General features: G+C 40.0%; 1 pseudogene; it reads right to left on the bottom strand.

The window, feature by feature from the left end:
• Positions 1-1,435: 1,435 nt before the first annotated feature.
• LOC117705937 (cellular tumor antigen p53 pseudogene) lies at positions 1,436-1,846 on the bottom strand (annotated as a pseudogene).
• Between the last annotated feature and the right edge of the window lie 9,796 nt (positions 1,847-11,642).

Here is an 11,642-nt window from a genome sequence, read left to right as displayed (position 1 = left end):
CAGACTTTAGTGTCAAATTGCAATGTTTACAGAAGTTCTTTCTGTTTCAAATATTGCTTTTATACATGAGCTATTCTTTGAAACATGGTTTTTACCACTACATGAAAGCTGCTCACTGAATTTAGTTAGTCTTAGCTTCTTCTGAAGGACTGTGATCTTATAGTTTAACTCATGGGTTTGATATCCTGCACTTCAGCCTCAGGGAAGCCTCAAGCAACGGCTTCATCAATTTCTCACAAATTGCTAACATTCTGTGGCACTATTTTCTTGTGATTTATCCATGTCATAGTCAATTATAATAAACATTGAGAACCATTTAATATTGTATGACCTCCTCTCATCATGTCATATGTCCAGAATAATTTAATTACCATGTGTATTCTCATATGAGAGTGTGCTAGGTAGAGAAAATATTAGGAGATTCTGCTCCTAATGGTGAGTTCAAATCATGGAAGCTCTGCCTGGCCCATTCCCCACTCACATGAACGTATCACTGGTTTCCTTTCTCAAGGCATTTCTGGAGTAGACTGGGAACACTGCTGTGCTTTTCCTCAAAAGTTTCATTAAATAACAGGAAATTCTTGCACTCTTAATTAATGAAGTCATTGATTTAAATATCCAAATTCATTCTGGAGTGGGGCCCATCTGTTTCTTCAAAGTGGCCACAAGACCAATAAACAGGCACATAATGATACATTTGTATCATTGTATTATGCATTATTTTAGTTTTGTTTTTTACAAGTGATAAGAAATTTTATTGTAAAATAGGAAATTGATATATAAAAATGTGTGAAAAAAAAAGAGGGAGATGCGGTGGGGGATGGATAAATGCAGACAGGCTTTGCAGAGTGGAAGGAAAATGGGTCCTGGAGGGTATAGACCCTATGAAGGCCCAAGATAGACTCTTACAGGGTGTGGGGTAAGGTGAAATTTCATTTTAGGTGCCAGGGTCCAACAACAAGCCAGGTAGGATTTCGCTGGAACACCAGAGACCTGACAACTATCAATCCATCCCCCAACCTGGGCTAGGAACCAGTACTCATAGAGGGGGCTGAGCCTTAGCTACAAGGTAAACAGGCAGTGGAAGGGATTGTTTCCAGCTCTTATAACGTCATAAAATGGTAAGAAAGGAGACGGAGAGGTTGGTGATAGGGGACAGGATGCAGAGGTTGTCAGCCTAAGTCAGGCCCCACTTTCTTGATCATTAGTTTTTTTTAAGGCGGGAAGTAGATTGGTCCCTCTTGGTCTTCCGGTAGTTGGAGTGAGCTCTGCTGTCTCCTGACTCCACTGCAGCAGGGGCATCCTTTATTTCTAAGGCCTCATTCAGCTTTCAGAGCATCTCGATGCGTTGACCCCCACGGATCTTAAGGGTGAAATATTCTCAAGTGGTTTTTTTCTTTTACTGGGGAGAAGAACTTGTGCTGGTGGACAGTGCTCACTTAGCACTCCCTGGGAGCAGCTCGTGGCAATGTTTTTCCTTTTTGCAAAAATTTTCTTCCCCTGTATGAAGGTCTGTCCCAGGACAGGCACAAACAGGAATCCCAAAGCTGTCCAGTCCCAGAAGGTTTCCACTGGAGTCTTCCAGTGTGATGATGGTAAGGACAGGACGGCTGTTCATGACCCCCATGCAGGAGCTATTACACATGTACTTGTAGTGGATGGTAGTATATTCAGAGCCAACCTCAGGTGGCTCACACGGTACCACCACACTGTGCCGAAAAGTCTGCCTGTTGTCCAGATACTCAGCATACAAATTTCCTTTCACCCGGATAAAACGCTGGGGAGGAGCCAGGCCATCATCGGAGCAAAGCTCATGGTGGGGGCAGCGTCTCAGGACCTCTGTCATGTGTTGTGACTTCTTGTTGATGGTCCTAACACGGACACCGACACCGGTTCCAGCTGGAGGTGTGGAGCTGACCCACAACTGCACAGGACATGTCTTTGCCAGCTGGCAGAATAGCTTATTGAGGGAAGGGGAGTATGTGCACATAACAGACTTGATTGTAAGATTTTTGAGAAGGGACGGAAGTACAGGGGCCACAGAGTGGCTTGTGCAGGAGCCACTGCTGCAAGGGCCTCAGTTACAGGGTCCTATGCGTCAGGAGCTGCTGACACTTGGAGGGCTTCATCTGGGCCTTCCAACAACTCTGCAACATCCTGGAACAGGAATAGATCTTCCATGGAATTAGGTGACATCACCGCGGTGGACAGAATATCTTCTGGAGGAAGTAGTTTCCATAAGCCTGAAAATGTCTCCTGACTCACAGGGAGCTCCATGCTGATATCCGACTGTGAATCCTCCATGGCAGTTATGCAGTCTTTGGAGGAGTGTGACACCCTGCTGGGAAGTAGGATGGCGGTCCGGATGCCAGGTGGCCTCTAATTGTAGTTGCTACCTACAGCCAGGATAGACGGACATATTTGTTAAGTGACACATGTTTTGGTATCTTGTGGGACATGATGAAGAATTTGAATTTTTCTTTTTAAATAATGATGGGCTTCCAAAAGTTTGCTGTAACTTTATAGGCTTATTTATTTTATTTTGTATGTGAATATTTTGCCTTAATTCCTGTATGTATACCATATACATTTCTGGTGCCCAAAGCAGTCAAAAAAGGGAGTTGGTGCCCCTGAAACTGGATTTATGGATGTTGTTGAAAACTGAAGCTGGGTCCTCTGTAAGAGCAACAAGCACTCTTAACCACTGTGCCATCTCATCTCTCCATCTCCAGACTTCAAACAAACAAACAAACAAACAAACAAACAAACAAACACCTTTTACTTTGATGTTTTCATTGACAGTTGACTGCCAGGAGACAAGAGTGAAAGCAGTAAGAACAGATACAAGGCAATCATATTAGTATAAATGAAGGTGGTAGGAGTGGCTTGGGTTTACATGAAAACAGTATAGGACAGGGATTAAGCTGATAGTTTCAGCCAAGAAGATGAGCTGAACATTGTCATAGCAGGGAGCAGGAATGGAGAGTTTTAAGGCTAGAATAAGTATATCAGAAGTGTTAGTTTGGGCAAGTTGATGTTCTAGTTGAGATGATCACTAGAACTCCAAATAGATAGATATAGATGTGTGTTTATATATACAAATACATATATATGTGTATATATGTGTATATATACACATATATATGTATATGTGTGTGTATGTGTGTACAAATGGGTAGATATAGAAGTATGTGTATGAAGCAAAATGATACCCAATACATAGAAAACTCAGAGATCTTTTTGTACGCTACATTTATTATTCTGACAATACAGTTTCTTTTTACATTTTTTCCAGTCAATTCACATGTTAATAAACAGATAGTTATATCTCATCTGGATATGGTTGTTAATTGTGAAAACTCATTTGAATTGAAATTGTTGTTCTTTATTGTAGTGACAATTTTGGAACTTTGGTTTTTTTTTTAAACATAGAAATATTGCAAGACTGTATTTTCATTTTAATCCTAGGTGTGGGTTATGGGGCTGCGTCAGTTTTTCCATAGCAGTTGACTATGATTCACCTTGTGCTCTAGCAGAGGCATGATTTTGCCAGCTGCAGATAGTTTCTGTGATGGTGTAATGTTTAAAATTTTGGACACTTTTCAGAGGGTATAAAAATGCAAGGGTCCTGCAAGGCTGGGTGGGTGATTGTTTGCTGTTGGTTGCAGTTTGTTAAGTTGTCATGCACTATGAAGTAACAACAATAAGAAACTAGATACCTACTTGCCTTATGGTATTCAACACCACTAATCAGCAAGAGGTATTCTAGTGATAATGTCACCCTCTTTCACTGCTATCCTTTTTTTTTTTTTTCTCCTATCTGGTATTAGGAGATTGTAGGGGTGGAGTAAAAGGGGTAGAAAATGGTGGAAGAAAGAAAACCCACTTAGTAGCCAAGGTCCTTTTACACCTTATACATTATTTCTCCCTCTTTTTCAATTTTGTGATGGTGGTATATAAAATAGGTAAGGTCAAAGGCCATCTTATTACCTTGATGTGTATCACTAAATCATCTCTCATTTCCAAGGGTGAGAAAAATAGGAAGGGATAGTGCCAGATATGCATAACAATATGTACTTCATATGCCTGAATATTCATGGCAGTCTAGTTATATACTTTATCTTAGCCAACAGGCCAAGAAGCAGCCTGGATTCTCAATTATCAATATTATTTTATATCACTTAAAATTACAACTCTGTGTGGGTAATACATCATGTTACTATCCTTTTTGTTATTGATTCAGCTTATTTCTTTCACAATTTCATATATGATTTTAATGCATTTGGATCCTCTTTTTGAATTGGTTCTTATAACTGATTCAATTTGGTACCAATTTTGTCTGAGTTAATTCTTTTCATATCAGCGATTCACTAACGTTGCCTGGAATTCTGATGTGGAATGACATTCTCCTTTTACTGCCTGCTTCATGTGAACTTAGAAGAAAGGTGAAACAGGACTGCTATTTCTCTCTACATCTATGAGAACATATCATAAATTATGGTGGTTATTTCTTATAGTATCCATGTTTAGCTGCTAAACCAATAGTAAGCATTTTATATATTATTTGTATATTACCCAACTCTGGTCCAAATTTCCCTATTAGTAAGGGTATGTTTGCATATATATGCATATATACATATACACATACATATACATCATATACATATACATTATTTACATACACATATTGCATATACATACCCATTACATATACATATACTACACGCATGCACACATACACACATGTGTGCGTGTGTGTGTATCTATCTATCTATCTATCTATCCCTAGAACAACACAAGTTTTAACTATGAGGGTCCATGTATACCTGGATTTTATGTCACAGTTTGAAAAAAATCACGTATCATGAACTATGTAGCACAGAAATTTTGAAAAAATAAAGAATAAAAATTTAGATAAGTTCTGAATGTATAAATCATATGTAGATATTTTATCATTTTCTACCATAGTATATATAAAACTATCATTAAAATTAAACTTTATCAAAGTTTATGTACATAAAACACAGATTGTACATGTTATTATTTGCAGTTGAGAGTAAAGTGAACAAAGGTAGATTATATTATTAAGTAATTAATGCTAGTACATGCTGTATAAGTTAAATTTCCTAGTTACTCCCTGGTACTGCTGGGGTGATTTCATGGTTTGTTTGGTTGCTGAAAATGTCCTATGATCCAAATTATGTCCAGTAAACTGTCTAATGCACTAAAAGGTGTTATTCCTTAGTTTTTACATATTTTTCACCATAAAAAATAGATTGAACATTCAAAGTGTGCTGAGAGGGCATTCTTGCTATTTGTGTGGCTCATAAACAGTTAAAATTTGGGGCAGACATATGTTACTTATGGATTACCAGTTTTAACAGGTCAGCAGCCCTAATTCCTGTTTTGCTTATGACCACCTGCACATAAATCTCATCATGTTTCAGGATAAAATATAAATTAGCAAAAAAAAAAAAAAAAAAGCACAGAACACCCAGGATACAATCCACAGAACCGAAGAAGATTAACAAGCCCAAGGGCCCAAACTCAGATGCTTCAATCCCACTTGGGAGGGAGAAGAAAGCAGTTGCTAGCACACAGGGGAAAGGAGGAACCTGGGTGGGAGAGGAGAAGGTGAGGGAAAAAGAATATGATCAGGTATTGGGGGCACGGGGGTGGGACAGGATTGAAGTCCTAAGGGCCAGCAGAAAGAAGAAAGTATGCAACATTGGGAGGTGGGAGGTAGGGAGGTAGGGGGACCCTCTAGGGTGTACCAGAGACCTGGAAGGTGAGAGACTCTCAGGGCTCAAAGGGAGGGTCCTTAGATGAAATTCCCAACAGTGGGGAGAGGGAACATGTAGAGTCTGTCTTCAGTAGAAAGACAGGGCATCAAGTGGAGGGATGGGGTTGCCATCCCACAGCCAAAAACTCTGACTCAGAATTGTTCCTGAATAAAAGAGCTGCAGGGACAAAAATGGAGAAGAGATTGAGGGAAAGGAGGTCCAGTGACTGACCCAACTTGGGATCTCTGTCAAGGGGTGGCTCCGAGGCCTGACACTATTACTGATGCTATGGGATGCTTAGAGACAGGAGTTTAGCATTGCTGTCCTCCGAAAAGCCCAACAAGCAGTTGATTGAGACACAGATACTTACACCCAACCAATGAAATGAAGTCGGAAACCCTTGTGGTTGAAGTAGTGAAAGGCTGGAAGAAGCTGAGGAGGAGGGTGACCCCATAGGAAGACCAGCATTCTCAAGTAACCCGGATCCCTGAGATCTCTCAGACAATGAGCTACCAACCCCGCAGCATACCTTAGCTGGTCTGAGACCCCCGACACATATACAGCAGAGGACTGCCTGGTCTGACCTCAGGGAGAGAAGACATACCAACCCTCAAAAGACTTGAAGCTTCGGGGGGTGGGGGGGAGAGAAGCAGTGGTGCAGTGGTGTGTGGGGTAGAGACATCCTCTGCAGACAGTGGATTGGGATGAGCAACTGTTGGAGGGTGGACTGGGAGGGGGATAGTGACTGGACTGTAAAAAAAGATTAAAGATAAATATTTTTTAAAAGTATGATTAATCCTCCCCACCACCCAAATAAAATCCAATGAACTTCACCAGATGAATACAAGCAGGGGCTTTCTGGAGGGGAGATAACTCTTTACAGGAGAAAACTTCAAACTGTGAGGAACAAATAGTTCTTTTTAAACACCATCAAATGGGTGCAGAGACCCAGGGGTACAGTTGAAGTGAGACTGAATGATGATCTTGCAAGAATAGGTATTTGGTGAGCAGAAACACACAAGTCAGTTACAGAAAACAGTTAATCCTCTGTCGTGAAGGACCCTAGCCCAGTTCCTTACTGGCTGAATCCTATGGGGCAAACACTACTTCTTAGATGCTGTTCAATTTCAGTAATTACTTGTGGTAAATCTTCCTGGATACTTACTTCCCTTCCTCTTTTATGTTTATCTCTGCAACAAAGGTTTCCCTGTCGCTTTCCCATACTTCCTTAACATATCCTGTTACTAGTTTCCTTCTGATGCATAAACTTAACCACACACCACACTACTAGTGATTCCTAAGACAAAATTCTGGTGTGAGTGGGTGTAGTCAGGAAGCCTAGACAAACAGTTGTCTAGAGACTCCTATTTGACTGTTATTTTTTAATGTGTAATACCTAAGATACCTTTGTATCGAAAATGAACATTCATATTTTATCCTTATATTGCAGTGGTCTTTTAATTTTTATCTGGTTTACCCTAAAGACAGTTCACAGTTAGTGAAACCAAGAGTACCTAAACCTCAAATGTGTTTTCAGTGGACAGAAATGACAGGACAAATGTATGACAATGAGGAAGAAGGAGGGAGACTGGGAGAGAGACAGAAGAGTAAGAAAGGGGCATGGGTTTGTATATATGTTCCCAAATTCTGTTTTATTCTCTGCCTGAGACTCTGGCTGACTCTGAACCCTGGTTGTTAGGGCCCACTGCAAGTCACCCAATTAAGGGAAATAGAAGTAAAATAAGATTTTTAGCTGATGCTGGAGATGTCTGCAATTTGAGTCTCTATAAACTGATTAAAAAACAAGCCAAAAGAACATATTTTGAGTCATTTACCAGAATCTAGAATTTCCACAACATATGACCCATAACATCAGAGGAACAGTAAGTATAAAATACACTCAGGACACAGAGAGCAGTAACAAAAGATGACAGAGTTCAGTTGTCACAGGCTTCAGGTAGAAACAAAAAAGGGGGGATTTAAAAGTGGCTTTTGTATCTGGGATGTAAAGGGAAGCATTCAATAAGCACTATTAATGATCTTAGACGGACTAGATGCAGTTCTAACTCTGACAGATGTGATTTCTGATTCAGTGACTCACTGGCTGGGCTGTTACACACAGTGGAATTGACTGGTAGTTAATCTGCACTGACAGTTTATTAGATTTGGAGTAATTTAGATGCTCCACAGGTGGTATGTCTGAGTGAGTGCTCCCAGAGAGGCTTGGCTGAGGAAGAAAGGGCCATCTTTTATGTGGGCAGCATCTTCCCATAGACTGGTGAAAAAGAAAGAAAAAGTCCCTTGAGCAGCAGTCTTTTTTTTTTTTTCTTTCTGCTTTCTGACAGCAGATACCATGTGACCAGCTGCCTAGTGGTCCTGCTGCCATTCCTAGAGCCACTCTGGATGTCACTCCCTCCCTACCATGATGGCTCATACCCTCAAACTATTCCCCACAAGTAATTTGCCACAGCACTAAGAAAGGTATATAATAGAGAAACTGATGAAGAGACTTGAGTGAAAAGCCAGACAGTTAAGGATATAGTGAGAATCTAGATAACCAGAATGCTTAACTAAAACTGACAGGCAGAGGACAAGTGTCAGGAACTTTTTAACATATGCACATAGTTGGTTGAAGACACGATGGCCAGTTGAAAGCAATTTGATTGTGATCACTGTATAACTGTGTATGAGTGTGTTCTCACTGTTTGAGGAATGGATGATGCAGAAAGTGGGCAGTACCGAGTGAACTATCCTGTCATTCACAGAGCTTCCATGTCAATTTGTCAGCCTGCATGATAGAGGGTCTCCCACCAAGATGTCATGCCATCTGTGAAGATCTGCTGATAGAATGATACTCGAGGACTATAAAAAAAAGGTACAAGCTAAGTCCAACAGGTCCAACCATGGTGGAGTGATTTGACACAAACTATAAGAGGCACAAAAGCTTCTTGAAATAGTCAAGTAGGCACCTTCCAAGAGAGTCATTTTGCCTTCTATTTAGAGGAGTCAAGAGGCTCTGGATTTCCAAAGTGCTTTGTAGGTGCATAAATTACAAGGAAAAAAAAAACGGTTAAAAGATGCTCTTTTCCTAATGAAGGTCACAACCCTCCTTTTCTTCCATAGTAATTAATCCTCCCACAATCATATCCATCACATAGCATTACAAAAAGTCATCTTGAGTAAAAATAAGTGGCAATTCCTTTATAGAGGTCATTGTTATCCGTCAAGAAAGATGGACATAATTTGCATTTACCCTATCATTTGTTGTTATGAATATAATAAAGTTAAAAGCAAGAACGTTTTCACTTTTTCATTTAATGTTTTTATTGGCATAAAGAAATTGCATAAAACAACATGTTTCATCTTGAAAATTTTATTCAGGTACATAATGTATTTTGATTCTATTCACTCTCATTTCCCTTTCATCTTCTCTTCACACTCCCACTAATCTGCTTCCTCTTTTCAACTGTCCCCTTATACTTTCAGATATCCAAACTCAATTTTTCCCTCCACATCTGTAGGGAACAGGGACCCCCTTTTTTTGTAGTAACAAGTACTTGAGACATAGAGTGGGGAAAGGGAAGCAGATTATTTTATGATCTTGCAAGGTTTTGTGTGAATCTGGACAAAATAGTAGCTGTGTGAGCTGAACTTCAAGCATCACTTTTTATAAGTCTGAGCACAGGTCTCTACTTCCTCTCCTGCAATGACTGGGAGCTTGAGGAGGCACAGTCTCTCCCACACGTCACCTGTTTCACTGTCTCCTCATCCTTCCTTCATGCATGTGCTTGATCACATAGTAGGCTCTCTGTATTTTCCCACCCTCTGACAAACTGTTGTTTTGAACAATGGATGGAAAAAAGGCAAGACCAGCATGTATCTGTTGGGGGAGGGGACCCAGAACTACCTGCTAATCTGAAGCATAAGCTCATCTAAGGCTCAAGCTTATCGCAAATGAACTATCATATTTTGTTCCTTATACATTCTCTAAGCTTAAGCCCTTAAGCTCCCCCATTACTTATGAAAACAACGTCTCAGAAATCTTACCTGAGGGATTGGGAATAATGGCAGTGTTCTTGGGCTTTGTTTTGAAGTATAATGCCTCATTATGGTTAAAAAGTCAAACAAAATATGGGGAAGAAAATTGAACAGAATGGCTTATTTAAAGCACTGAAGTTTCTAGTATCTTCTTGCTCCAGACATGGGTAATGGACCAGTAGTGGTAGCATTATCTAGGATCTGGCTAAAATATCATAAAATCCTCAATCTTCTTCCATAGCATTCATTTAAACACATTCCTTGCTTATGGGAACATATAACTTTTTGAAAACAGCTTCCTGAATATTTAGCGATGGCTCAGTAGCTTAGAGGCTGCTGCTCTTCCAGAGGACTGGAGTTAGGCTCCCACACAGGCTAGTTCAAACCACCTATAACTCCAGCTCTGGGAAATCAGATGCTCTCTTCTGGCTTCTGCTATGACAGGCACATGCATGCCTGTGCGACACTTAAGAATAAAAATAAATTAAACAAACAAGCAAACAAACAACTACTGTCCTATTCAGCTTTACACTTGTTTTAAAAAATTGTACTTTTGTGGATTATGGTAGCTCATTCCTGGTGAGTATAGTGGTGGGGAAGCAAAGACAGAAGGATCACTGCAAGTTTGAAGCTAGCTTCATCTACATAGTGAGCTCCAGGAGGTCAATTACAGCTACAGAATGTACCTTATCTAAAATCAAGGTATTCGTTAGACTCACTTATTTCTGCTCCCTCATCTCCTAAGTATTAACAGTTCTCTTCTTTTGTGCACTTTACTTATAATACAACTTAGGATGGAGGTTAGTATGGTAGGAAGTTGGTGACCCATGGAAATAAATAATGCTATGAATAAGTTGATGTCTAAAATAAGGCTGGCCTATTCATTGATACAAAAGGTCAGCTTAAGGTAGAGATGGGGCAGATGATGATTATACAGGAGAAATGTCAGCATTGGCAAGCTCTCGTTATGTCTGTGCCAAGAAAATATGTAATGTAAATTGGTGAATTAAGTTAAAAAAAGAAGCATGATAGCAGACACTCTGGTGCTCTCTTGATCTTAACTTTGTGCTGCTTCCCATTGATGACGTCCTCCCATGTTACTCAAATAACATTCTTTTCCAACTAGCAAGCAAACAAACTTTACCACATATATAGCACTGATTAAAATGGATCTGGTGACTGCCATGGACATAGAAGCCCCACTAATGTATTGCTGGGTCAATAATCATAACCCAGATTTCCAAACAGTGAAGCTAAATGTGTGTTTCAGAGCTGTAGACAATCAATGCTCTGCTTTGATTCTTGCACACTCTTTCATTAATTCTGGGCCAACACATGCCCCCCTCCTTTAATTAGTCTGCCTTTAATGGAGTATGTAACTGAATGTCAAAACCAGGGCAGGTCACTAAATGCCACTTGTGCTGTTAAAAACCAGCGAAACAGCAGGAAGAGATCACACCAAAGGCAACAAGAACTGAACAGTAAGAATGGGAGGAAAGATGTGCTACTAATGGGTATCAATGCAATGAAAGAGGCCAAAGTCTATCTAGAGCTCTGAAATTAACTACAATCTTTCTTTGCACTTAATGAGGTGCAATAGTTGTTAAGGGGAAAGGTAAGACTCTGATGTTCTAAGCCAAATGAATAGGCTTTAGGGAGATTAGGCAAGGGCTTCTTTGTATTTGAATAAATTATGAGTGAACAGAATAGAAGAAAGCATATGTTCAGGAATTTTTAGCCTAATTGTTTTTAAACCATAGGAGAAGTGTTTCTGTTATCACTAGAAATGGTTGCTTTATGCTCTTGGAGAGCTTTGAGTGA

The sequence above is a fragment of the Arvicanthis niloticus genome, chromosome 3 (assembly GCF_011762505.2).
Source record: "Arvicanthis niloticus isolate mArvNil1 chromosome 3, mArvNil1.pat.X, whole genome shotgun sequence".
Taxonomy (NCBI): Eukaryota; Metazoa; Chordata; class Mammalia; order Rodentia; family Muridae; genus Arvicanthis; species Arvicanthis niloticus.
The sequence above is the reverse complement of the archived record's forward strand: the minus strand, read 5'-3'. Positions and strand labels throughout refer to the sequence as shown.